Below are 26,931 nucleotides of genomic sequence, written 5' to 3' on the forward strand. Positions count from 1 at the left end.
CCAACAAACTGAGAATCAAAAAGTGAAAAGAGTGCAGTTAATCTGTGTGTGCAGGGATACTTTTCCATCTTATTCCAATTTGTAACAGCAGCGCATTTTCTGTCGTTGTAAATAATTTGCATGCTTGAATGGACAACTGAGTAGTAATAGGTTTGAGATGGGCCGGTAATTATTTAGCACTGTGGCATCAAGACTGCTCTTCTTTAAGACAGGCTTAATGACTGCAGTTTTAAGGATCTTGGGAAAATTCCAGATCCAAGCAACATGTTGACTTTTTGATTGATTGGAGCCAACAGACTGCTCACCATAGACTTTAAAAATCTAGTAGGCAATGCATAAAGGCAGCATGTAGTGGAACTCACACTTGTGGTGATCTCTTGGAAAGTTTTGTCAGCCACAAATGCAAAATGGGTTAACTCCAGTTGTCTAGCTGGCTGCGTGCTTGTTATCTGCAAATAATGGTATTTTTAATGTTCTGAACTGAGTCTTGCAAAGAAGACTGCAAACTCATTGCACCTGGAGAAATACAGAAACCATCAAAGTAACATTTACCGCACTGTAATTTGAAATATTAACCCGCTTTGTCATTAGCAGGTCCAGAGTGTGCCCTTTGCCCTTGGTGGGGCCACTCAGGTGCTGAGTAAGACCAAAGCTTCTGAGGACAGCGCCAAACTCTTTAGAAGAAGACGAGGTTGAGCGGGACGTGAAGGAAGGAAGGAACAGTCACTCACGTACGGGAAACTCCTACCAAGCAGTGGCCAGCCTATAGCACACTGGGATTCTGTGGTAATTGAACCAAATTTAGCAGTTCCTTTCATCAGTTAATAACACAAGCAGGCTTTCCTATTTACCAATGTAGATAACAGGGGTTACAGCAGTGACTCTGGTGGGTCTCGAACTCACAGCCTTTGAATGCCTTTGCAACTTTTGTCTGATTCCCCTTTTTCACAAAAGCAAAACAGTCATCCAAAAACGGTCTACATCAATCAATCAATCAATCCTTACCATCAAACTGAGAAACAAGGAGTGAAAAGAGTGCATTTACTCTGTTTATTCAGGGATACTTTTCAATCTCTAATTAAAAAATGTAAAAGAGCTCTTTCAGTGATAAGTTTTTCTGTACATGTAAACAACTGATTTGCTTGAAAGGCTATCATGAAGGCACTGTTGGGATTTGAACCCAGGATCTCCTGTTTACTAGACAGGCACTTTGACCATCTAAGCCACAGCGCCTCTTAAAGCTACTCCAACCTGTTTCAGCTAGATATTCAGTGACCAATATTACCTCATAGATTTTGCCTGCTATACCTCTTCCAATCGTCCCTGGGTGGGCTCGAACCACCAACCTCCCGGTTAACAGCCGAGCGCGCTGGCCAATTGCGCCACAGAGACAAACAGCCCGCTCAATAAAATATTTGCGAGTCGACAAGCCGCAATATCTTTTTTTTTAAAGAGAGCCAGCAACATTCGAAAGTTCAGCCCCTGTCCAATCAACTGTGTTTAATGGAGAGTGAGGGCATCAATCTTTCTACCTTTGAGCTAAATCCCCTGTACCAATGTAGCTATAAAAAAACTGGAAGTCTTTCAATCAATCGACTCTCGCCAATTTATTGCGCACTCAATATCCTGCAGTTAATCTGGATATTGAGGGAAAATTGCAAGATAATGTTATTTGACATAATGCCGATGTATTTGCTTACTTTTTCAAGCACACTTGGCAATTGAACCTCGTTCAGCAGTGCCTTTCATCAGATAGTAAAGCGAGCAGATTTTCCATTGTAAAAAAACTAGTATGTTCTCTCACCATTAGCGACTCTGGTGGGACTCGAATCCACAACCTTTGAATGCCCTTGCAAATTATGCCTAGAAGTCCAATGCGTTATCCATTGCACCACAGAGCCCATACATCCTTCCATGATGCTCATTTCCACAAACGCAAAACACGGTTTTCATCCAAAATGGGTCCACATCAGTCATTCCTTGCCAACAAACTGAGAATCAAAAAGTGAAAAGAGTGCAGTTAATCTGTGTGTGCAGGGATACTTTTCCATCTTATTCCAATTTGTAACAGCAGCGCATTTTCTGTCGTTGTAAATAATTTGCATGCTTGAATGGACAACTGAGTAGTAATAGGTTTGAGATGGGCCGGTAATTATTTAGCACTGTGGCATCAAGACTGCTCTTCTTTAAGACAGGCTTAATGACTGCAGTTTTAAGGATCTTGGGAAAATTCCAGATCCAAGCAACATGTTGACTTTTTGATTGATTGGAGCCAACAGACTGCTCACCATAGACTTTAAAAATCTAGTAGGCAATGCATAAAGGCAGCATGTAGTGGAACTCAGACTTGTGGTGATCTCTTGGAAAGTTTTGTCAGCCACAAATGCAAAATGGGTTAACTCCAGTTGTCTAGCTGGCTGCGTGCTTGTTATCTGCAAATAATGGTATTTTTAATGTTCTGAACTGAGTCTTGCAAAGAAGACTGCAAACTCATTGCACCTGGAGAAATACAGAAACCATCAAAGTAACATTTACCACACTGTAATTTGAAATATTAACCCGCTTTGTCATTAGCAGGTCCAGAGTGTGCCCTTTGCCCTTGGTGGGGCCACTCAGGTGCTGAGTAAGACCAAAGCTTCTGAGGACAGCGCCAAACTCTTTAGAAGAAGACGAGGTTGAGCGGGACGTGAAGGAAGGAAGGAACAGTCACTCACGTACGGGAAACTCCTACCAAGCAGTGGCCAGCCTATAGCACACTGGGATTCTGTGGTAATTGAACCAAGTTTAGCAGTTCCTTTCATCAGTTAATAACACAAGCAGGCTTTCCTATTTACCAATGTAGATAACAGGGGTTACAACAGTGACTCTGGTGGGTCTCGAACTCACAGCCTTTGAATGCCTTTGCAACTTTTGTCTGATTCCCCTTTTTCACAAAAGCAAAACAGTCATCCAAAAACGGTCTACATCAATCAATCAATCCTTACCATCAAACTGAGAAACAAGGAGTGAAAAGAGTGCATTTACTCTGTTTATTCAGGGATACTTTTCAATCTCTAATTAAAAAATGTAAAAGAGCTCTTTCAGAAAACCCAGAATTTTTCAGTTCTAAGTCTGGTAAATTAATCACTTTAATTTCTCAGTGAGTGGTCACAATTACAGTATAAGACATATGATACAGTTCACTTTGAATGTACTCAATGCTTTGACAGTACAGCATCTACGTAGTAGATTGGCCATCACAATTCATCATCGGAAGTAACACTTCATTTGAAATCTTAAGCCAATACGACAAGTTTTCAGTCCATTGTCACACATATGTGCTTGTAATTTAGGATGTAAAAATGGCTTCCTTTCCAAAGGAAATATTTTTTTTTTGTCAGGAGTGGGATTTGAACCCACGCCGCCATTCAGAGAACAGAATCCCCTGTGGCGAGGAAGGAGTTTACCTTGAGTCTGGCGCTTTAGACCGCTCGGCCATCCTGACACTTTATTTGTGTGAACTGTGAGTATACAGAATCAGATCCGTTATTACAGTAGCACAAATGACCGTACCTATACTTTGGTAAAAAAACACATCAAACTGCTGTCTCTTTTTAAAGGAGTTTGATGTGGTTGTTGTCACATCAAACTACTGCGTCCTTTAAAAGTCCACATCAAGCTAATGCTTCTTTTTAAAGTCTATTGCAATTGAGATGTCAGTCGAGAGCCGTAACAGCAGTAGTGCATCCAAGAAAGCTGTGTAGTGAATGGATATAGAACCTTTAGTGAAGCAGGAGCCAACAGGCTATTCACATCCTTGTGTAGGGTCTCAAACTACAGGTATTCAGTTTACGATTAAGGAAGATTTCTTAGCAGAAACGAGACAAGACGGGGCACCAGGGTAAAACCCAAAAAGCTAAGATACGGTCCTTAATCGCGCTCGTTAAAAGGTCTGAAGGGTGTTTCACGATTCAGGGACTTACGCATAGTCTAATCAAACAAACAATAGTCAATAACTCTTTCGTGTAGTTTATTTATCAAAAGGGCAATCAAAAAGGGCACCGGAGCAGAAATGCGCACAGGTAAATCACAGGTGATGTTATATCAGATTTAACAGCAGATTTCATGCAGATAATGTTAAACCAGGGTTTTGCCTTTGATAATCAAACGTGTCTATAATAATCTATATCAAAAAGAGGGAAAGTGAGAAGCTAAGGGAGGAGGAACAGCTGAGTTCTACCCAAATCACGCCACAAAAGAACCGCACACTGAAGTCGGCTTACGATTTTGTAGAACTCGGTCCGGCTGGTCCTTGTCCGCGGACGAGATCCGTGGCGAGGCAGCGGCGTGGAGCGGTGTGGCGGGCGAAGGCAGTGGCGTGCCGCGATATCCGTGACGCGGGGCGGCAGCGGTGGCGCGAGACGGCGCGTAGAGCGGTGTGGCGGGCGAAGGCAGTGGCGTGCCGAGATGTCCGTGACGCGGGGCGGCAGCGGTGGCGCGAGGTGGCGCGTGGCGATGTCCGGGAGTTCCTTTGCGGTAGAACGCTTTAGCGGCGTGTTAGCTCCTCACGCGGCCTTTACTCAGATGAGAACGTAGCGCTGATCCACGTAAACGGCGTAGATTACTTCAAAAATAGGAGAAGCGAAGTAGAAAAGAAAGTCTCTGTCCGGTTTAGCGCTTAAGCTTAGTTCCAGGTGTTTCCAGGTGTTTTCAGAGTTCAGGGGGGCGATGAGGCTGGCCTAGTCTTGTCGACCCACGTGGCGGACGCTTTGTTGAGACAAAGGAAAAGTAAACAGGCTCGTCCGTGGAGACGGCTTCAAAGAGATAGACAAAGGCTTGAACAAAAAAAAAAGAAGAAGAGAGCAAGAAGAGAAGAGAGGAGAAGAGAGCGTTCCAAGCTCGGAGCGTCTTTTTGTCACCTAGCGCCGCAGGGCACGCTGGGAGCGTAGATACATTTTACATCTTCTTTCACCTGTGATGGGCACTCGAGTTAAAGCATTGGGAATATAAAACTCTTAATCTCAGGGTCGTGGGTTCGAGCCCCACGTTGGGCGGAGTTGATTTTAAGCTTTATGGACTGCTTGCCTTTACAACCCGTGAAATCTTGGTCATAAATTTTCTTCTGTTGGAACCGAAAGAAGAATTATTAAACCCTCTGTAACAATGAGATTTCAACTATTTCACTCAATTCTCATCACCTGTTAAAGTCATCTCTTTATATGGACTGTACATAATTGGAAAGACTTCATCTAGTGTAAGGTTGCCAAAGCATTTACTTTGTACTGATTTTTGGAACGTTATCTTTGAGATAAGGGAGCTCAATGTCAGCATCGCTGAAATGTCCAAGGTGTCAGGGTCAAGGTAAACTCCTACCTAAGCGTAAGCAAATTTGGTCTACAAGTGGAGGAATGGGTTCTAATCCCACTCCTGACAATCGGTTTGTCCTATATTTGAACTCATTGCAAGTGTAGGGGAATGGAGATGGACATTCCACGGCCAGATAACAGAAAATCTCTCTTTGAACATTGGGGGGTTTTCTTTCTCCCTCTCTCCCTCACCGCAGGGAGCCGCTGTGACTTTGGCGATAACAGACCTTCTCCCCCACAGTCTTACAGGAGGACGCCCCGATGAAAACTATGTTTTATGTGATTATGCCATGAATGTTTGTCCGAATCAACTCCGTACACCGCATGTTTCACCTTGTGTTACGTATTTTTCCACTGTTTAAGGTTTTATATTCCCAATGCTTTAACTCGAGTGCCCATCACAGGTGAAAGAAGATGTAAAATGTATCTACCTCAAGAAATAATGTGCACAAACTGCCAAAAGTGTTTAAAGTGTCGTCGCAGTAGCGCCCGCCCCTTTCGCTCCCAGCGTGCCCTGCGGCGCTAGGTGACAAAAAGACGCTCCGAGCTTGGAACGCTCTCTTCTCCTCTCTTCTCTTCTTGCTCTCTTCTTCTTTTTTTTTTTGTTCAAGCCTTTGTCTATCTCTTTGAAGCCGTCTCCACGGACGAGCCTGTTTACTTTTCCTTTGTCTCAACAAAGCGTCCGCCACGTGGGTCGACAAGACTAGGCCAGCCTCATTGCCCCCCTGAACTCTGAAAACACCTGGAAACACCTGGAACTAAGCTTAAGCGCTAAACCGGACAGAGACTTTCTTTTCTACTTCGCTTCTCCTATTTTTGAAGTAATCTACGCCGTTTACGTGGATCAGCGCTACGTTCTCATCTGAGTAAAGGCCGCGTGAGGAGCTAACACGCCGCTAAAGCGTTCTACCGCAAAGGAACTCCCGGACATCGCCACGCGCCACCTCGCGCCACCGCTGCCGCCCCGCGTCACGGACATCTCGGCACGCCACTGCCTTCGCCCGCCACACCGCTCTACGCGCCGTCTCGCGCCACCGCTGCCGCCCCGCGTCACGGACATCGCGGCACGCCACTGCCTTCGCCCGCCACACCGCTCCACGCCCCTGCCTCGCCACGGATCTCGTCCGCGGACAAGGACCAGCCGGACCGAGTTCTACAAAATCGTAAGCCGAGTTCAGTGTGCGGTTCTTTTGTGGCGTGATTTGGGTAGAACTCAGCTGTTCCTCCTCCCTTAGCTTCTCACTTTCCCTCTTTTTGATATAGATTAGCACAGACACGTTTGATTATCAAAGGCAAAACCCTGGTTTAACATTATCTGCATGAAATCTGTTGTTAAATCTGATATAACATCACCTGTGATTTACCTGTGCGCATTTCTGCTCCGGTGCCCTTTTTGATTGCCCATTTGATAAATAAACTACACGAAAGAGTTATTGACTATTGTTTGTTTGATTAGACTATGCGTAAGTCCCTGAATCGTGAAACCCACCAGAGTCGCTAATGGTGAGAGAACATATTAGTTTTTTACAATGGAAAATCTGCTCGCTTTACCATCTGATGAAAGACACTGCTGAACGAGGTTCAATTGCCAAGTGTGCTTGAAAAAGTAAGCAAATACATCGGCATTATGTCAAATAACATTATCTTGCGATTTTTCCTCAATATCCAGATTAACTGCAGTATATTGAGTGCGCAATAAATTGGCGAGAGTCGATTGATTGAAAGACTTCCAGTTTTTTTATAGCTACATTGGTACAGGGGATTTAGCTCAAAGGTAGAAAGATTGATGCCCTCCCTCTCCATTAAACACAGTTGATTGGACAGGGGCTGAACTTTCGAATGTTGCTGGCTCGCTTTAAAAAAAAAGATATTGCGGCTTGTCGAGTCGCAAATATTTTATTTAGCGGGCTGTTTGTCTCTGTGGCGCAATTGGCCAGCGCGCTCGGCTGTTAACCAGGAGGTTGGTGGTTCGAGCCCACCCAGGGACCATTGGAAGAGGTATAGCAGGCAAAATCTACGAGGTAATATTGGTCACTGAATATCTAGCTGAAACAGGTTAGAGTAGCATTTAAGAGGCGCTTAGATGGTCAAAGTGCCTGTCTAGTAAACAGGAGATCCTGGGTTCAAATCTCAGCAGTGCCTTCATGATAGCCTTTCAAGCAAATCATTTGTTTACATGTACAGAAAAACGTATCACCCGAAAGAGCTCTTTTACATTTTTTAATTAGAGATTGAAAAGTATCCCTGAATAAACAGAGTAAATGCACTCTTTTCACTCCTTGTTTCTCAGTTTGATGGTAAGGATTGATTGATTGATGTAGACCGTTTTTGGATGACTGTTTTGCTTTTGTGAAAAAGGGGAATCAGACAAAAGTTGCAAAGGCATTCAAAGGCTGTGAGTTCGAGACCCACCAGAGTCACTGTTGTAACCCCTGTTATCTACATTGGTAAATAGGAAAGCCTGCTTGTGTTATTAACTGATGAAAGGAACTGCTAAACTTGGTTCAATTACCACAGAATCCCAGTGTGCTATAGGCTGGCCACTGCTTGGTAGGAGTTTCCCGTACGTGAGTGACTGTTCCTTCCTTCCTTCACGTCCCGCTCAACCTCGTCTTCTTCTAAAGAGTTTGGCGCTGTCCTCAGAAGCTTTGGTCTTACTCAGCACCTGAGTGGTCCCACCAAGGGCAAAGGGCACACTCTGGACCTGCTAATGACAAAGCGGGTTAATATTTCAAATTACAGTGTGGTAAATGTTACTTTGATGGTTTCTGTATTTCTCCAGGTGCAATGAGTTTGCAGTCTTCTTTGCAAGACTCAGTTCAGAACATTAAAAATACCATTATTTGCAGATAACAAGCACGCAGCCAGCTAGACAACTGGAGTTAACCCATTTTGCATTTGTGGCTGACAAAACTTTCCAAGAGATCACCACAAGTCTGAGTTCCACTACATGCTGCCTTTATGCATTGCCTACTAGATTTTTAAAGTCTATGGTGAGCAGTCTGTTGGCTCCAATCAATCAAAAAGTCAACATGTTGCTTGGATCTGGAATTTTCCCAAGATCCTTAAAACTGCAGTCATTAAGCCTCTCTTAAAGAAGAGCAGTCTTGATACCACAGTGCTAAATAATTACCGGCCCATCTCAAACCTACTACTACTCAGTTGTCCATTCAAGCATGCAAATTATTTACAACGACAGAAAATGCGCTGCTGTTACAAATTGGAATAAGATGGAAAAGTATCCCTGCACACACAGATTAACTGCACTCTTTTCACTTTTTGATTCTCAGTTTGTTGGCAAGGAATGACTGATGTGGGCCCATTTTGGATGAAAACCGTGTTTTGCGTTTGTGGAAATGAGCATCATGGAAGGATGTATGGGCTCTGTGGCTCAATGGATAGTGCATTGGACTTCTAGGCATAATTTGCAAGGGCATTCAAAGGTTGTGGGTTCGAGTCCCACCAGAGTCGCTAATGGTGAGAGAACATACTAGTTTTTTTACAATGGAAAATCTGCTCGCTTTACTATCTGATGAAAGGCACTGCTGAACGAGGTTCAATTGCCAAGTGTGCTTGAAAAAGTAAGCAAATACATCGGCATTATGTCAAATAACATTATCTTGCAATTTTTCCTCAATATCCAGATTAACTGCAGTATATTGAGTGCGCAATAAATTGGCGAGAGTCGATTGATTGAAAGACTTCCAGTTTTTTTAATAGCTACATTGGTACAGGGGATTTAGCTCAAAGGTAGAAAGACTGATGCACTTGCTCTCCATTAAACACAGTTGATTGGACAGGGGCTGAACTTTCGAATGTTGCTGGCTCGCTTTAAAAAAAAAGATATTGCGGCTTGTTTAGTCACAAATATTTTATTGAGCGGGCTGTTTGTCTCTGTGGCGCAATTGGCCAGGGCGCTCGGCTGTTAACCGGGAGGTTGGTGGTTCGAGCCCACCCAGGGACGATTGGAAGAGGTATAGCAGGCAAAATCTATGAGGTAATATTGGTCACTGAATATCTAGCTGAAACAGGTTAGAGTAGATTGTAAGAGGAGCTGAGGCTTAGATGGTCAAAGTGCCTTCATGATAGCCTTTCAAGCAAATCAGTTGTTTACATGTACAGAAAAACTTATCACCCGAAAGAGCTCTTTTACATTTTTTAATTAGAGATTGAAAAGTATCCCTGAATAAACAGAGTAAATGCACTCTTTTCACTCCTTGTTTCTCAGTTTGATGGTAAGGATTGATTGATTGATTGATTGATTGATGTAGACCGTTTTTGGATGACTGTTTTGCTTTTGTGAAAAAGGGGAATCAGACAAAAGTTGCAAAGGCTGTGAGTTCGAGACCCACCAGAGTCACTGTTGTAACCCCTGTTATCTACATTGGTAAATAGGAAAGCCTGCTTGTGTTATTAACTGATGAAAGGAACTGCTAAATTTGGTTCAATTACCACAGAATCCCAGTGTGCTATAGGCTGGCCACTGCTTGGTAGGAGTTTCCCGTACGTGAGTGACTGTTCCTTCCTTCCTTCACGTCCCGCTCAACCTCGTCTTCTTCTAAAGAGTTTGGCGCTGTCCTCAGAAGCTTTGGTCTTACTCAGCACCTGAGTGGCCCCACCAAGGGCAAAGGGCACACTCTGGACCTGCTAATGACAAAGCGGGTTAATATTTCAAATTACAGTGTGGTAAATGTTACTTTGATGGTTTCTGTATTTCTCCAGGTGCAATGAGTTTGCAGTCTTCTTTGCAAGACTCAGTTCAGAACATTAAAAATACCATTATTTGCAGATAACAAGCACGCAGCCAGCTAGACAACTGGAGTTAACCCATTTTGCATTTGTGGCTGACAAAACTTTCCAAGAGATCACCACAAGTCTGAGTTCCACTACATGCTGCCTTTATGCATTGCCTACTAGATTTTTAAAGTCTATGGTGAGCAGTCTGTTGGCTCCAATCAATCAAAAAGTCAACATGTTGCTTGGATCTGGAATTTTCCCAAGATCCTTAAAACTGCAGTCATTAAGCCTGTCTTAAAGAAGAGCAGTCTTGATGCCACAGTGCTAAATAATTACCGGCCCATCTCAAACCTACTACTACTCAGTTGTCCATTCAAGCATGCAAATCATTTACAACGACAGAAAATGCGCTGCTGTTACAAATTGGAATAAGATGGAAAAGTATCCCTGCACACACAGATTAACTGCACTCTTTTCACTTTTTGATTCTCAGTTTGTTGGCAAGGAATGACTGATGTGGACCCATTTTGGATGAAAACCGTGTTTTGCGTTTGTGGAAATGAGCATCATGGAAGGATGTGTGGGCTCTGTGGCGCAATGGATAGCGCATTGGACTTCTAGGCATAATTTGTAAGGGCATTCAAAGGTTGTGGGTTCGAGTCCCACCAGAGTCGCTAATGGTGAGAGAACATACTAGTTTTTTTACAATGGAAAATCTGCTCGCTTTACTATCTGATGAAAGGCACTGCTGAACGAGGTTCAATTGCCAAGTGTGCTTGAAAAAGTAAGCAAATACATCGGCATTATGTCAAATAACATTATCTTGCAATTTTTCCTCAATATCCAGATTAACTGCAGGATATTGAGTGCGCAATAAATTGGCGAGAGTCGATTGATTGAAAGACTTCCAGTTTTTTATAGCTACATTGGTACAGGGGATTTAGCTCAAAGGTAGAAAGATTGATGCCCTCGCTCTCCATTAAACACAGTTGATTGGACAGGGGCTGAACTTTCGGATGTTGCTGGCTCGCTTTAAAAAAAAAGATATTGCGGCTTGTCGACTCGCAAATATTTTATTGAGCGGGCTGTTTGTCTTTGTGGCGCAATTGGGCAGCGCGCTCGGCTGTTAACCGGGAGGTTGGTGGTTCGAGCCCACCCAGGGACGATTGGAAGAGGTATAGCAGGCAAAATCTATGAGGTAATATTGGTCACTGAATATCTAGCTGAAACAGGTTGGAGTAGCTTTAAGAGGCGCTGTGGCTTAGATGGTCAAAGTGCCTGTCTAGTAAACAGGAGATCCTGGGTTCAAATCCCAGCAGTGCCTTCATGATAGCCTTTCAAGCAAATCAGTTGTTTACATGTACAGAAAAACTTATCACCCGAAAGAGCTCTTTTACATTTTTTAATTAGAGATTGAAAAGTATCCCTGAATAAACAGAGTAAATGCACTCTTTTCACTCCTTGTTTCTCAGTTTGATGGTAAGGATTGATTGATTGATTGATTGATTGATGTAGACCGTTTTTGGATGACTGTTTTGCTTTGTGAAAAAGGGGAATCAGACAAAAGTTGCAAAGGCATTCAAAGACTGTGAGTTCGAGACCCACCAGAGTCACTGTTGTAACCCCTGTTATCTACATTGGTAAATAGGAAAGCCTGCTTGTGTTATTAACTGATGAAAGGAACTGCTAAATTTGGTTCAATTACCACAGAATCCCAGTGTGCTATAGGCTGGCCACTGCTTGGTAGGAGTTTCCCGTACGTGAGTGACTGTTCCTTCCTTCCTTCACGTCCCGCTCAACCTCGTCTTCTTCTAAAGAGTTTGGCGCTGTCCTCAGAAGCTTTGGTCTTACTCAGCACCTGAGTGGCCCCACCAAGGGCAAAGGGCACACTCTGGACCTGCTAATGACAAAGCGGGTTAATATTTCAAATTACAGTGTGGTAAATGTTACTTTGATGGTTTCTGTATTTCTCCAGGTGCAATGAGTTTGCAGTCTTCTTTGCAAGACTCAGTTCAGAACATTAAAAATACCATTATTTGCAGATAACAAGCACGCAGCCAGCTAGACAACTGGAGTTAACCCATTTTGCATTTGTGGCTGACAAAACTTTCCAAGAGATCACCACAAGTCTGAGTTCCACTACATGCTGCCTTTATGCATTGCCTACTAGATTTTTAAAGTCTATGGTGAGCAGTCTGTTGGCTCCAATCAATCAAAAAGTCAACATGTTGCTTGGATCTGGAATTTTCCCAAGATCCTTAAAACTGCAGTCATTAAGCCTGTCTTAAAGAAGAGCAGTCTTGATGCCACAGTGCTAAATAATTACCGGCCCATCTCAAACCTACTACTACTCAGTTGTCCATTCAAGCATGCAAATCATTTACAACGACAGAAAATGCGCTGCTGTTACAAATTGGAATAAGATGGAAAAGTATCCCTGCACACACAGATTAACTGCACTCTTTTCACTTTTTGATTCTCAGTTTGTTGGCAAGGAATGACTGATGTGGACCCATTTTGGATGAAAACCGTGTTTTGCGTTTGTGGAAATGAGCATCATGGAAGGATGTATGGGCTCTGTGGAGCAATGGATAGCGCATTGGACTTCTAGGCATAATTTGTAAGGGCATTCAAAGGTTGTGGGTTCGAGTCCCACCAGAGTCGTTAATGGTGAGAGAACATACTACTTTTTTTACAATGGAAAATCTGCTCGCTTTACTATCTGATGAAAGGCACTGCTGAACGAGGTTCAATTGCCAAGTGTGCTTGAAAAAGTAAGCAAATACATCGGCATTATGTCAAATAACATTATCTTGCAATTTTTCCTCAATATCCAGATTAACTGCAGGATATTGAGTGCGCAATAAATTGGCGAGAGTCGATTGATTGAAAGACTTCCAGTTTTTTATAGCTACATTGGTACAGGGGATTTAGCTCAAAGGTAGAAAGATTGATGCCCTCGCTCTCCATTAAACACAGTTGATTGGACAGGGGCTGAACTTTCGGATGTTGCTGGCTCGCTTTAAAAAAAAAGATATTGCGGCTTGTCGACTCGCAAATATTTTATTGAGCGGGCTGTTTGTCTTTGTGGCGCAATTGGGCAGCGCGCTCGGCTGTTAACCGGGAGGTTGGTGGTTCGAGCCCACCCAGGGACGATTGGAAGAGGTATAGCAGGCAAAATCTATGAGGTAATATTGGTCACTGAATATCTAGCTGAAACAGGTTGGAGCAGCTTTTAAGAGGCGCTGTGGCTTAGATGGTCAAAGTGCCTGTCTAGTAAACAGGAGATCCTGGGTTCAAATCCCAGCAGTGCCTTCATGATAGCCTTTCAAGCAAATCAGTTGTTTACATGTACAGAAAAACTTATCACCCGAAAGAGCTCTTTTACATTTTTTAATTAGAGATTGAAAAGTATCCCTGAATAAACAGAGTAAATGCACTCTTTTCACTCCTTGTTTCTCAGTTTGATGGTAAGGATTGATTGATTGATTGATTGATTGATGTAGACCGTTTTTGGATGACTGTTTTGCTTTGTGAAAAAGGGGAATCAGACAAAAGTTGCAAAGGCATTCAAAGGCTGTGAGTTCGAGACCCACCAGAGTCACTGTTGTAACCCCTGTTATCTACATTGGTAAATAGGAAAGCCTGCTTGTGTTATTAACTGATGAAAGGAACTGCTAAACTTGGTTCAATTACCACAGAATCCCAGTGTGCTATAGGCTGGCCACTGCTTGGTAGGAGTTTCCCGTACGTGAGTGACTGTTCCTTCCTTCCTTCACGTCCCGCTCAACCTCGTCTTCTTCTAAAGAGTTTGGCGCTGTCCTCAGAAGCTTTGGTCTTACTCAGCACCTGAGTGGCCCCACCAAGGGGAAAGGGCACACTCTGGACCTGCTAATGACAAAGCGGGTTAATATTTCAAATTACAGTGTGGTAAATGTTACTTTGATGGTTTCTGTATTTCTCCAGGTGCAATGAGTTTGCAGTCTTCTTTGCAAGACTCAGTTCAGAACATTAAAAATACCATTATTTGCAGATAACAAGCACGCAGCCAGCTAGACAACTGGAGTTAACCCATTTTGCATTTGTGGCTGACAAAACTTTCCAAGAGATCACCACAAGTCTGAGTTCCACTACATGCTGCCTTTATGCATTGCCTACTAGATTTTTAAAGTCTATGGTGAGCAGTCTGTTGGCTCCAATCAATCAAAAAGTCAACATGTTGCTTGGATCTGGAATTTTCCCAGGATCCTTAAAACTGCAGTCATTAAGCCTGTCTTAAAGAAGAGCAGTCTTGATGCCACAGTGCTAAATAATTACCGGCCCATCTCAAACCTACTACTACTCAGTTGTCCATTCAAGCATGCAAATTATTTACAACGACAGAAAATGCGCTGCTGTTACAAATTGGAATAAGATGGAAAAGTATCCCTGCACACACAGATTAACTGCACTCTTTTCACTTTTTGATTCTCAGTTTGTTGGCAAGGAATGACTGATGTGGACCCATTTTGGATGAAAACCGTGTTTTGCGTTTGTGGAAATGAGCATCATGGAAGGATGTATGGGCTCTGTGGCGCAATGGATAGCGCATTGGACTTCTAGGCATAATTTGCAAGGGCATTCAAAGGTTGTGGGTTCGAGTCCCACCAGAGTCGCTAATGGTGAGAGAACATACTAGTTTTTTTACAATGGAAAATCTGCTCGCTTTACTATCTTATGAAAGGCACTGCTGAACGAGGTTCAATTGCCAAGTGTGCTTGAAAAAGTAAGCAAATACATCGGCATTATGTCAAATAACATTATCTTGCAATTTTTCCTCAATATCCAGATTAACTGCAGGATATTGAGTGCGCAATAAATTGGCGAGAGTCGATTGATTGAAAGACTTCCAGTTTTTTATAGCTACATTGGTACAGGGGATTTAGCTCAAAGGTAGAAAGATTGATGCCCTCGCTCTCCATTAAACACAGTTGATTGGACAGGGGCTGAACTTTCGAATGTTGCTGGCTCGCTTTAAAAAAAAAGATATTGCGGCTTGTCGACTCGCAAATATTTTATTGAGAGGGCTGTTTGTCTCTGTGGCGCAATTGGGCAGCGTGCTCGGCTGTTAACCGGGAGGTTGGTGGTTCGAGCCCACCCAGGGACGATTGGAAGAGGTATAGCAGGCAAAATCTATGAGGTAATATTGGTCACTGAATATCTAGCTGAAACAGGTTGGAGCAGCTTTTAAGAGGCGCTGTGGCTTAGATGGTCAAAGTGCCTGTCTAGTAAACAGGAGATCCTGGGTTCAAATCCCAGCAGTGCCTTCATGATAGCCTTTCAAGCAAATCAGTTGTTTACATGTACAGAAAAACTTATCACCCGAAAGAGCTCTTTTACATTTTTTAATTAGAGATTGAAAAGTATCCCTGAATAAACAGAGTAAATGCACTCTTTTCACTCCTTGTTTCTCAGTTTGATGGTAAGGATTGATTGATTTATTGATTGATTGATTGATGTAGACCGTTTTTGGATGACTGTTTTGCTTTGTGAAAAAGGGGAATCAGACAAAAGTTGCAAAGGCATTCAAAGGCTGTGAGTTCGAGACCCACCAGAGTCACTGTTGTAACCCCTGTTATCTACATTGGTAAATAGGAAAGCCTGCTTGTGTTATTAACTGATGAAAGGAACTGCTAAACTTGGTTCAATTACCACAGAATCCCAGTGTGCTATAGGCTGGCCACTGCTTGGTAGGAGTTTCCCGTACGTGAGTGACTGTTCCTTCCTTCCTTCACGTCCCGCTCAACCTCGTCTTCTTCTAAAGAGTTTGGCGCTGTCCTCAGAAGCTTTGGTCTTACTCAGCACCTGAGTGGCCCCACCAAGGGGAAAGGGCACACTCTGGACCTGCTAATGACAAAGCGGGTTAATATTTCAAATTACAGTGTGGTAAATGTTACTTTGATGGTTTCTGTATTTCTCCAGGTGCAATGAGTTTGCAGTCTTCTTTGCAAGACTCAGTTCAGAACATTAAAAATACCATTATTTGCAGATAACAAGCACGCAGCCAGCTAGACAACTGGAGTTAACCCATTTTGCATTTGTGGCTGACAAAACTTTCCAAGAGATCACCACAAGTCTGAGTTCCACTACATGCTGCCTTTATGCATTGCCTACTAGATTTTTAAAGTCTATGGTGAGCAGTCTGTTGGCTCCAATCAATCAAAAAGTCAACATGTTGCTTGGATCTGGAATTTTCCCAAGATCCTTAAAACTGCAGTCATTAAGCCTGTCTTAAAGAAGAGCAGTCTTGATGCCACAGTGCTAAATAATTACCGGCCCATCTCAAACCTACTACTACTCAGTTGTCCATTCAAGCATGCAAATTATTTACAACGACAGAAAATGCGCTGCTGTTACAAATTGGAATAAGATGGAAAAGTATCCCTGCACACACAGATTAACTGCACTCTTTTCACTTTTTGATTCTCAGTTTGTTGGCAAGGAATGACTGATGTGGACCCATTTTGGATGAAAAACGTGTTTTGCGTTTGTGGAAATGAGCATCATGGAACGATGTATGGGCTCTGTGGCGCAATGGATAGCGCATTGGACTTCTAGGCATAATTTGCAAGGGCATTCAAAGGTTGTGGGTTCGAGTCCCACCAGAGTCGCTAATGGTGAGAGAACATACTATTTTTTTTACAATGGAAAATCTGCTCGCTTTACTATCTGATGAAAGGCACTGCTGAACGAGGTTCAATTGCCAAGTGTGCTTGAAAAAGTAAGCAAATACATCGGCATTATGTCAAATAACATTATCTTGCAATTTTTCCTCAATATCCAGATTAACTGCAGGATATTGAGTGCGCAATAAATTGGCGAGAGTCGATTGATTGAAAGACTTCCAGTTTTTTATAGCTACATTGGTACAGGGGATTTAGCTCAAAGGTAGAAAGATTGATGCCCTCGCTCTCCATTAAACACAGTTGATTGGACAGGGGCTGAACTTTCGAATGTTGCTGGCTCGCTTTAAAAAAAAAGATATTGCGGCTTGTCGACTCGCAAATATTTTATTGAGAGGGCTGTTTGTCTCTGTGGCGCAATTGGGCAGCGTGCTCGGCTGTTAACCGGGAGGTTGGTGGTTCGAGCCCACCCAGGGACGATTGGAAGAGGTATAGCAGGCAAAATCTATGAGGTAATATTGGTCACTGAATATCTAGCTGAAACAGGTCGGAGCAGCTTTTAAGAGGCGCTGTGGCTTAGATGGTCAAAGTGCCTGTCTAGTAAACAGGAGATCCTGGGTTCAAATCCCAGCAGTGCCTTCATGATAGCCTTTCAAGCAAATCAGTTGTTTACATGTACAGAAAAACTTATCACCCGAAAGAGCTCTTTTACATTTTTTAATTAGAGATTGAAAAGTATCCCTGAATAAACAGAGTAAATGCACTCTTTTCACTCCTTGTTTCTCAGTTTGATGGTAAGGATTGATTGATTGATTGATTGATTGATGTAGACCGTTTTTGGATGACTGTTTTGCTTTTGTGAAAAAGGGGAATCAGACAAAAGTTGCAAAGGCATTCAAAGGCTGTGAGTTCGAGACCCACCAGAGTCACTGTTGTAACCCCTGTTATCTACATTGGTAAATAGGAAAGCCTGCTTGTGTTATTAACTGATGAAAGGAACTGCTAAATTTGGTTCAATTACCACAGAATCCCAGTGTGCTATAGGCTGGCCACTGCTTGGTAGGAGTTTCCCGTACGTGAGTGACTGTTCCTTCCTTCCTTCACGTCCCGCTCAACCTCGTCTTCTTCTAAAGAGTTTGGCGCTGTCCTCAGAAGCTTTGGTCTTACTCAGCACCTGAGTGGCCCCACCAAGGGCAAAGGGCACACTCTGGACCTGCTAATGACAAAGCGGGTTAATATTTCAAATTACAGTGTGGTAAATGTTACTTTGATGGTTTCTGTATTTCTCCAGGTGCAATGAGTTTGCAGTCTTCTTTGCAAGACTCAGTTCAGAACATTAAAAATACCATTATTTGCAGATAACAAGCACGCAGCCAGCTAGACAACTGGAGTTAACCCATTTTGCATTTGTGGCTGACAAAACTTTCCAAGAGATCACCACAAGTCTGAGTTCCACTACATGCTGCCTTTATGCATTGCCTACTAGATTTTTAAAGTCTATGGTGAGCAGTCTGTTGGCTCCAATCAATCAAAAAGTCAACATGTTGCTTGGATCTGGAATTTTCCCAAGATCCTTAAAACTGCAGTCATTAAGCCTGTCTTAAAGAAGAGCAGTCTTGATGCCACAGTGCTAAATAATTACCGGCCCATCTCAAACCTACTACTACTCAGTTGTCCATTCAAGCATGCAAATCATTTACAACGACAGAAAATGCGCTGCTGTTACAAATTGGAATAAGATGGAAAAGTATCCCTGCACACACAGATTAACTGCACTCTTTTCACTTTTTGATTCTCAGTTTGTTGGCAAGGAATGACTGATGTGGACCCATTTTGGATGAAAACCGTGTTTTGCGTTTGTGGAAATGAGCATCATGGAAGGATGTATGGGCTCTGTGGCGCAATGGATAGCACATTGGACTTCTAGGCATAATTTGCAAGGGCATTCAAAGGTTGTGGGTTCGAGTCCCACCAGAGTCGCTAATGGTGAGAGAACATACTACTTTTTTTACAATGGAAAATCTGCTCGCTTTACTATCTGATGAAAGGCACTGCTGAACGAGGTTCAATTGCCAAGTGTGCTTGAAAAAGTAAGCAAATACATCGGCATTATGTCAAATAACATTATCTTGCAATTTTTCCTCAATATCCAGATTAACTGCAGGATATTGAGTGCGCAATAAATTGGCGAGAGTCGATTGATTGAAAGACTTCCAGTTTTTTATAGCTACATTGGTACAGGGGATTTAGCTCAAAGGTAGAAAGATTGATGCCCTCGCTCTCCATTAAACACAGTTGATTGGACAGGGGCTGAACTTTCGAATGTTGCTGGTTCGCTTTAAAAAAAAAGATATTGCGGCTTGTCGAGTCGCAAATATTTTATTGAGCGGGCTGTTTGTCTCTGTGGCGCAATTGGCCAGGGCGCTCGGCTGTTAACCGGGAGGTTGGTGGTTCGAGCCCACCCAGGGACGATTGGAAGACGTATAGCAGGCAAAATCTATGAGGTAATATTGGTCACTGAATATCTAGCTGAAACAGGTTAGAGTAGCATTTAAGAGGCGCTGTGGCTTAGATGGTCAAAGTGCCTGTCTAGTAAACAGGAGATCCTGGGTTCAAATCCCAGCAGTGCCTTCATGATAGCCTTTACAGCAAATCAGTTGTTTACATGTACAGAAAAACTTATCACCCGAAAGAGCTCTTTTACATTTTTTAATTAGAGATTGAAAAGTATCCCTGAATAAACAGAGTTAATGCACTCTTTTCACTCCTTGTTTCTCAGTTTGATGGTAAGGATTGATTGATTGATGTAGACCGTTTTTGGATGACTGTTTTGCTTTGTGAAAAAGGGGAATCAGACAAAAGTTGCAAAGGCATTCAAAGGCTGTGAGTTCGAGACCCACCAGAGTCACTGTTGTAACCCCTGTTATCTACATTGGTAAATAGGAAAGCCTGCTTGTGTTATTAACTGATGAAAGGAACTGCTAAACTTGGTTCAATTACCACAGAATCCCAGTGTGCTATAGGCTGGCCACTGCTTGGTAGGAGTTTCCCGTACGTGAGTGACTGTTCCTTCCTTCCTTCACGTCCCGCTCAACCTCGTCTTCTTCTAAAGAGTTTGGCGCTGTCCTCAGAAGCTTTGGTCTTACTCAGCACCTGAGTGGCCCCACCAAGGGGAAAGGGCACACTCTGGACCTGCTAATGACAAAGCGGGTTAATATTTCAAATTACAGTGTGGTAAATGTTACTTTGATGGTTTCTGTATTTCTCCAGGTGCAATGAGTTTGCAGTCTTCTTTGCAAGACTCAGTTCAGAACATTAAAAATACCATTATTTGCAGATAACAAGCACGCAGCCAGCTAGACAACTGGAGTTAACCCATTTTGCATTTGTGGCTGACAAAACTTTCCAAGAGATCACCACAAGTCTGAGTTCCACTACATGCTGCCTTTATGCATTGCCTACTAGATTTTTAAAGTCTATGGTGAGCAGTCTGTTGGCTCCAATCAATCAAAAAGTCAACATGTTGCTTGGATCTGGAATTTTCCCAAGATCCTTAAAACTGCAGTCATTAAGCCTGTCTTAAAGAAGAGCAGTCTTGATGCCACAGTGCTAAATAATTACCGGCCCATCTCAAACCTACTACTACTCAGTTGTCCATTCAAGCATGCAAATTATTTACAACGACAGAAAATGCGCTGCTGTTACAAATTGGAATAAGATGGAAAAGTATCCCTGCACACACAGATTAACTGCACTCTTTTCACTTTTTGATTCTCAGTTTGTTGGCAAGGAATGACTGATGTGGACCCATTTTGGATGAAAACCGTGTTTTGCGTTTGTGGAAATGAGCATCATGGAAGGATGTATGGGCTCTGTGGCGCAATGGATAGCGCATTGGACTTCTAGGCATAATTTGCAAGGGCATTCAAAGGTTGTGGGTTCGAGTCCCACCAGAGTCGCTAATGGTGAGAGAACATACTAGTTTTTTTACAATGGAAAATCTGCTCGCTTTACTATCTGATGAAAGGCACTGCTGAACGAGGTTCAATTGCCAAGTGTGCTTGAAAAAGTAAGCAAATACATCGGCATTATGTCAAATAACATTATCTTGCAATTTTTCCTCAATATCCAGATTAACTGCAGGATATTGAGTGCGCAATAAATTGGCGAGAGTCGATTGATTGAAAGACTTCCAGTTTTTTATAGCTACATTGGTACAGGGGATTTAGCTCAAAGGTAGAAAGATTGATGCCCTCGCTCTCCATTAAACACAGTTGATTGGACAGGGGCTGAACTTTCGAATGTTGCTGGCTCGCTTTAAAAAAAAAGATATTGCGGCTTGTCGACTCGCAAATATTTTATTGAGCGGGCTGTTTGTCTCTGTGGCGCAATTGGGCAGCGCGCTCGGCTGTTAACCGGGAGGTTGGTGGTTCGAGCCCACCCAGGGACGATTGGAAGACGTATAGCAGGCAAAATCTATGAGGTAATATTGGTCACTGAATATCTAGCTGAAACAGGTTAGAGTAGCATTTAAGAGGCGCTGTGGCTTAGATGGTCAAAGTGCCTGTCTAGTAAACAGGAGATCCTGGGTTCAAATCCCAGCAGTGCCTTCATGATAGCCTTTCAAGCAAATCAGTTGTTTACATGTACAGAAAAACTTATCACCCGAAAGAGCTCTTTTACATTTTTTAATTAGAGATTGAAAAGTATCCCTGAATAAACAGAGTGAATGCACTCTTTTCACTCCTTGTTTCTCAGTTTGATGGTAAGGATTGATTGATTGATGTAGACCGTTTTTGGATGACTGTTTTGCTTTTGTGAAAAAGGGGAATCAGACAAAAGTTGCAAAGGCATTCAAAGGCTGTGAGTTCGAGACCCACCAGAGTCACTGTTGTAACCCCTGTTATCTACATTGGTAAATAGGAAAGCCTGCTTGTGTTATTAACTGATGAAAGGAACTGCTAAATTTGGTTCAATTACCACAGAATCCCAGTGTGCTATAGGCTGGCCACTGCTTGGTAGGAGTTTCCCGTACGTGAGTGACTGTTCCTTCCTTCCTTCACGTCCCGCTCAACCTCGTCTTCTTCTAAAGAGTTTGGCGCTGTCCTCAGAAGCTTTGGTCTTACTCAGCACCTGAGTGGCCCCACCAAGGGCAAAGGGCACACTCTGGACCTGCTAATGACAAAGCGGGTTAATATTTCAAATTACAGTGTGGTAAATGTTACTTTGATGGTTTCTGTATTTCTCCAGGTGCAATGAGTTTGCAGTCTTCTTTGCAAGACTCAGTTCAGAACATTAAAAATACCATTATTTGCAGATAACAAGCACGCAGCCAGCTAGACAACTGGAGTTAACCCATTTTGCATTTGTGGCTGACAAAACTTTCCAAGAGATCACCACAAGTCTGAGTTCCACTACATGCTGCCTTTATGCATTGCCTACTAGATTTTTAAAGTCTATGGTGAGCAGTCTGTTGGCTCCAATCAATCAAAAAGTCAACATGTTGCTTGGATCTGGAATTTTCCCAAGAGCCTTAAAACTGCAGTCATTAAGCCTCTCTTAAAGAAGAGCAGTCTTGATGCCACAGTGCTAAATAATTACCGGCCCATCTCAAACCTACTACTACTCAGTTGTCCATTCAAGCATGCAAATTATTTACAACGACAGAAAATGCGCTGCTGTTACAAATTGGAATAAGATGGAAAAGTATCCCTGCACACACAGATTAACTGCACTCTTTTCACTTTTTGATTCTCAGTTTGTTGGCAAGGAATGACTGATGTGGACCCATTTTGGATGAAAACCGTGTTTTGCGTTTGTGGAAATGAGCATCATGGAAGGATGTATGGGCGCTGTGGCGCAATGGATAGCGCATTGGACTTCTAGGTATAATTTGCAAGGGCATTCAAAGGTTGTGGGTTCGCGTCCCACCAGAGTCGCTAATGGTGAGAGAACACATTTTTTTTTTACAATGGAAAATCTGCTCGCTTTACTATCTGATGAAAGGCACTGCTGAACGAGGTTCAATTGCCAAGTGTGCTTGAAAAAGTAAGCAAATACATCGGCATTATGTCAAATAACATTATTTTGCCATTTTTCCTCAATATCCAGATTAACTGCAGTATATTGAGTGCACAATAAATTGGCGAGAGTCGATTGATTGAAAGACTTCCAGTTTTTTTATAGCTACATTGGTACAGGGGATTTAGCTCAAAGGTAGAAAGATTGATGCCCTCGCTCTCCATTAAACGCAGTTGATTGGACAGGGGCTGAACTTTCGAATGTTGCTGGCTCGCTTTAAAAAAAACATATTGCGGCTTGTCAAGGTGCAAATATTTTATTAAGCTGTTTGTCTCTGTGGCGCAATTGGCCAGTGCGCTCGGCTGTTAACCGGGAGGTTGGTGGTTCGAGCCCACCCAGGGACGATTGGAAGAGCTATTGCACACGCAAAATCTATGAAGTAACATTGGTCACTGAATATCTAGCTGAAACAGGTTAAAGTAGCATTTAAGAGGCGCTGTGGCTTAGATGGTCAAAGTGCCTGTCTAGTAAACAGGAAATCCTGGGTTTAAATCCCAGCAGTGCTTTCATAATAGCCTTTCAAGCAAATCAGTTGTTTACATGTACAGAAAAACTTATCACCCGAAAGAGCTCTTTTACAATTTGCAATTAGAGATTGAAAAGTATCCCTGAATAAGTACCCTGAAGAGTAAATGCACTCTTTTCACTCCTTGTTTCTCAGTTTTTTGGTAAGGAATGATTGATGTAGACCGTTTTCGGATGACTGTTTTGCTTTTGTGAAAAAGGGGAATCAGGCAAAAGTTGCAAAGGCATTCAAAGGCTGTGAGTTCGAGACCCACCAGAGTCACAGAATCAGAGACCCCCCCCACGGCCCATGGACAAGGGTGGGTGGGGGTGTATCACAGACCCCCCATCGACGAGGGACCCCCCGTAGATGGAGGCTTTGTATCGCTGACCCCCCCCGTGGACGGAGGAGGGGTCTCGCTTTACTCTCTCTCTCTCTTTTTCTCTCTACTTCTTCATCATAAGGACACAATTGTTATATTTATTATTATTATTTTTTTTATCATTATTTAAAGTAAAATAAAAATTGACACCATAGCAAGGCAAGGGCGGCAACGGCAGCGATCGTAAGGTCGACAGATACTTAGGTCCGAGCGCAGCGCGGGCAGTAGCTGAGGGCGCACTTGCCACACACGTGTACGAGGCACCCTCGGCACACGTTCGTCGTTTTAGTGTCCTTGCTCCTGGGGCATATTCGGCACCTCTTCTTCTTCGCGGGTACAGCCGCACGCGGGTTCTCTTCTTCCTCTCCCCCCCATCTCTCCCCTCTCCTCTCCCCTCTCCCCTCTCTTCTTCCCTCTTCCGAGATGTCCCCGATGACGCCGGGGCGCGGGTCCTCCTCCCCCCTCCCGCGACGAGCGCGCTCCCCAGCTGCTCCATGAACAGCCTGCGTCTGTGGCGTTTGCCGACCATCCACGTCGGGTTCAGCTCCCGCCACAGGACGAAAGCGTTGTACGCGGACACGTCGATCATGTTGTGGAACAGGACGAGGGGCCAGCGGCAGGTTTTCCTCCTGCAGCTGTAGGTACCCGTCACCTTGTCCAGGTTGTCCACGCCTCCCTTGGTGCGATTGTAATGCAACACGGCCGCCGGTTTGCTCGGAGGATCGCCGTCTCCGTAGTTGGCGCGGCACCGTGGTGAGGATCAGCACGTTCTTGCTCTTCTTCGCCAGGTAGGACCGAGGGGACTCCGTTTGTCGCCGTAGCCGTGGAAGAGGTCCCCGGCGCGGTCTCGCCCAACGTGAACGCGAAGACGGAGGACGCGACCGCCCTGCGCTTCGTGTCGACCAGTTCCCGCGGGATCTCGCTCCTGTTGGCGCGCAGCGTCCCCAGCAGGGTGAGGCCGTCCCTCTCGAAGAATAACCTTCGGGCGAGCTCGTACGAGGTGAAGAAGTTGTCGCACGTGACGTTGCGGCCCCCCCCGACCCCCAGTCCCAGTGCCTCGGAGAGATCGAGCATGACCCGCGTGGCCAGGCTCTTCTCCGGAGGCGCGCGCTTATCGGATTTCCCGGTGTAAACCTGCATCTTCCAGGCGTAACTGGACAGCGAGTCGCACGCGACCCACAGCTTGATTCCGTACTTCGCAGGCTTTGAGGGAAGGGGCAGCGACCTGTCGAAGAAGAAAGAAGAAAGAAGAAGAAAGAAGAAGAAGGGAAAAAAAAATAAAAAATAATGAAGGAAAAACAAGAACACAAGATCAACAAATATTATTTAATTTGAATTTAATTTGTTATTAATTATGTATTTAATTATTCAATGATTTATTTAGTTTATCATTTCCATAAACAGTGCACCTGTGCCATCACGTATGTGTCTCCTCTGAACAACTGCAGGACCAACCGGTGGTTTGGGAGAAACAGACAGGTCAAAGAAGACACAGAAATGATCAGACAGAGCAACATTGATCACATTATCATTTGAAATATTTACCCCCTTTGTAAATATGAGATCTAGAGTGTGTCCTTTGCTGTGGGTGGGGCCTCTCACATGCTGAGTAAGACTGAAGGTTTCAAGGACAGCATCAAGCTCTTTAGCGTTTCTGTCACAAATATTATCAACATGCACATTGAAATCACCTGTAATGACCGAACCATCAAAGTCTGTGCATACGACTGAAAGCATCTCAGTAAAATCATCAATAAAACTTTGGCAGTGCTGGGGAGGCTTGTATAAAACAATGAAGAGAATGGATGGAGACCGTTTTAGCTCCATTTTAAAGGATACATACTCAAATGATGAAAACACCCTAAAAGACAACCTGCGGGTAATTATTTCATCTCTAAAGACAGCACAGACTCCACCCCCTTTTTGTTTTCTCGTGTTTCAGATTCAAACTTAAAGTTGGGTGGAGCAGATTCTATCAGAACTACATTTCCTGTGTTTTTGTCAAGCCATGTTTCAGTTAAAAACATAAAATCAAGATTATAAGAAGAAATAAAATTATTAATTAAGAGAGATTTGTTACATAAGGATCTGACATTTAGCACAGCAAGTTTCAGACTAGTTTCAGTGGGACTGGGCTTTATCTTTTCACAGGGAATATGAATCACATTTCTCAGATTGGGCCTGACTCGCATTTTGTTTTTCCATCTGTGTGATGATGTGACTACAGAAATAGCACTAGGGGGGGCTCTTTTTACATAGGGCCCTGGGTTGGTTTGCTTTTTAATGTGACAATAAGTCCCGGCAACGCTGAGACCCAGTGCATCCTAGCTATGGGAGATACCAGGTGAAAGGCGAGGTTGGATGGGTGGTGGGGCTTTTGTAGCCAAGGAGAGTTTGGGACCAGGTGAGAGGCGAGGGGGATGGGAGGTGGGGCTTTTGTTGGTGTAGTCGGCTTGTGCAGGGAAGAGTTGATAAGTTTTGACATAGCCCTTGCTATATTGGGCGTGAGTGGAGCCATCTTAATGCCTGATTTGATCAGACTTTCAAAATGGCTGGGAAGGCCCATGGGTGAGAGTGGAGATGAGAAGGAGAATGATGAATCTTTAGTGGGAGTAGATGTTGCAGGGGGAACCCAGGGCTGGTGTGAAGGCAGGGGCGTTGACAGGGATGTTGTTGGGCTTGTCACAGATGGGTCCAAGGCCTTTGAAAATTGTTCCTTTTCTGGAGGCGGTGGAGGTGAATGTGGAGCAGCTGGAGCTGAATCCTTTGCTGCTGGTGGTGGAGCAGCTGCTGATGAATCCTTTGGTGGAGGCTGAGGTTGTGGTGCTTTTGATGTTGAAACATTGGCTCGGTCTCTGGCTGATGGAGCAGGAATTCTTCTCTCATTCCTCTCTTCTCTAACTATCTGCTCAGGACCCTGTCCAGGCCCAGTCCAATGCCTCAGAGCGTGGAGCAGGTTCTCTGTCAGCACCCTCACTCCATCTCTGCATAGGTGGGGGGCATTTCTCTTAAACAGGTCCTCTCGTTTCCAGAAAAGATAGAAGTTCTCAATGTAGTGTAGTCCTCTCGGGGCACACTCTTTGGACAGCCATGTGTTCAGCTGAAGAAGCCGGCTAAACTTGTTTATCCTCCTGTCGATGTTTGGAATAGGCCCACTTATGAATGTTTTGATTTCCATTTCATCAAGCACGTCGAATAACTTCAAGAAGTCTTTTTTCA

General features: G+C 43.7%; 17 non-coding genes across 17 annotated transcripts; 14 read left to right on the plus strand and 3 right to left on the minus strand.

The window, feature by feature from the left end:
• Positions 1–1,159: 1,159 nt before the first annotated feature.
• trnat-agu (transfer RNA threonine (anticodon AGU)) lies at positions 1,160–1,233 on the minus strand. Its single transcript has one exon. It is a non-coding gene; the product is annotated as a tRNA-Thr (tRNA).
• Positions 1,234–1,318: 85 nt separating this feature from the next.
• trnan-guu (transfer RNA asparagine (anticodon GUU)) lies at positions 1,319–1,392 on the minus strand. Its single transcript has one exon. It is a non-coding gene; the product is annotated as a tRNA-Asn (tRNA).
• A 1,982-nt stretch (positions 1,393–3,374) lies between these two features.
• trnal-caa (transfer RNA leucine (anticodon CAA)) lies at positions 3,375–3,484 on the minus strand. The gene is made up of 2 exons: positions 3,447–3,484; positions 3,375–3,413 (listed from the first exon to the last, which is right to left on the minus strand). It is a non-coding gene; the product is annotated as a tRNA-Leu (tRNA).
• A 5,241-nt stretch (positions 3,485–8,725) lies between these two features.
• On the plus strand, positions 8,726–8,816 carry trnar-ucu (transfer RNA arginine (anticodon UCU)). The gene is given in 2 exon segments: positions 8,726–8,762; positions 8,781–8,816. It is a non-coding gene; the product is annotated as a tRNA-Arg (tRNA).
• A 1,849-nt stretch (positions 8,817–10,665) lies between these two features.
• Positions 10,666–10,756, plus strand: trnar-ucu (transfer RNA arginine (anticodon UCU)). The gene is given in 2 exon segments: positions 10,666–10,702; positions 10,721–10,756. It is a non-coding gene; the product is annotated as a tRNA-Arg (tRNA).
• Positions 10,757–11,332: 576 nt separating this feature from the next.
• Positions 11,333–11,406, plus strand: trnat-agu (transfer RNA threonine (anticodon AGU)). The gene has a single exon. It is a non-coding gene; the product is annotated as a tRNA-Thr (tRNA).
• A 1,249-nt stretch (positions 11,407–12,655) lies between these two features.
• Positions 12,656–12,746, plus strand: trnar-ucu (transfer RNA arginine (anticodon UCU)). The gene is given in 2 exon segments: positions 12,656–12,692; positions 12,711–12,746. It is a non-coding gene; the product is annotated as a tRNA-Arg (tRNA).
• Positions 12,747–13,323: 577 nt separating this feature from the next.
• trnat-agu (transfer RNA threonine (anticodon AGU)) lies at positions 13,324–13,397 on the plus strand. Its single transcript has one exon. It is a non-coding gene; the product is annotated as a tRNA-Thr (tRNA).
• A 1,249-nt stretch (positions 13,398–14,646) lies between these two features.
• Positions 14,647–14,737, plus strand: trnar-ucu (transfer RNA arginine (anticodon UCU)). Its single transcript is given in 2 exon segments — positions 14,647–14,683; positions 14,702–14,737. It is a non-coding gene; the product is annotated as a tRNA-Arg (tRNA).
• A 577-nt stretch (positions 14,738–15,314) lies between these two features.
• On the plus strand, positions 15,315–15,388 carry trnat-agu (transfer RNA threonine (anticodon AGU)). Its single transcript has one exon. It is a non-coding gene; the product is annotated as a tRNA-Thr (tRNA).
• Positions 15,389–16,641: 1,253 nt separating this feature from the next.
• Positions 16,642–16,732, plus strand: trnar-ucu (transfer RNA arginine (anticodon UCU)). Its single transcript is given in 2 exon segments — positions 16,642–16,678; positions 16,697–16,732. It is a non-coding gene; the product is annotated as a tRNA-Arg (tRNA).
• A 577-nt stretch (positions 16,733–17,309) lies between these two features.
• Positions 17,310–17,383, plus strand: trnat-agu (transfer RNA threonine (anticodon AGU)). The gene has a single exon. It is a non-coding gene; the product is annotated as a tRNA-Thr (tRNA).
• Positions 17,384–18,633: 1,250 nt separating this feature from the next.
• On the plus strand, positions 18,634–18,724 carry trnar-ucu (transfer RNA arginine (anticodon UCU)). Its single transcript is given in 2 exon segments — positions 18,634–18,670; positions 18,689–18,724. It is a non-coding gene; the product is annotated as a tRNA-Arg (tRNA).
• Positions 18,725–19,301: 577 nt separating this feature from the next.
• Positions 19,302–19,375, plus strand: trnat-agu (transfer RNA threonine (anticodon AGU)). The gene has a single exon. It is a non-coding gene; the product is annotated as a tRNA-Thr (tRNA).
• A 1,237-nt stretch (positions 19,376–20,612) lies between these two features.
• Positions 20,613–20,703, plus strand: trnar-ucu (transfer RNA arginine (anticodon UCU)). Its single transcript is given in 2 exon segments — positions 20,613–20,649; positions 20,668–20,703. It is a non-coding gene; the product is annotated as a tRNA-Arg (tRNA).
• A 417-nt stretch (positions 20,704–21,120) lies between these two features.
• Positions 21,121–21,194, plus strand: trnan-guu (transfer RNA asparagine (anticodon GUU)). The gene has a single exon. It is a non-coding gene; the product is annotated as a tRNA-Asn (tRNA).
• Positions 21,195–21,280: 86 nt separating this feature from the next.
• On the plus strand, positions 21,281–21,354 carry trnat-agu (transfer RNA threonine (anticodon AGU)). The gene has a single exon. It is a non-coding gene; the product is annotated as a tRNA-Thr (tRNA).
• The last annotated feature ends 5,577 nt before the right edge of the window (positions 21,355–26,931 follow it).

The sequence above is a fragment of the Eucyclogobius newberryi genome, unplaced genomic scaffold (assembly GCF_026437365.1).
Source record: "Eucyclogobius newberryi isolate DKJ021-1_F unplaced genomic scaffold, fEucNew1.0.hap1 SCAF_8, whole genome shotgun sequence".
Classification (NCBI taxonomy): domain Eukaryota; kingdom Metazoa; phylum Chordata; class Actinopteri; order Gobiiformes; family Gobiidae; genus Eucyclogobius; species Eucyclogobius newberryi.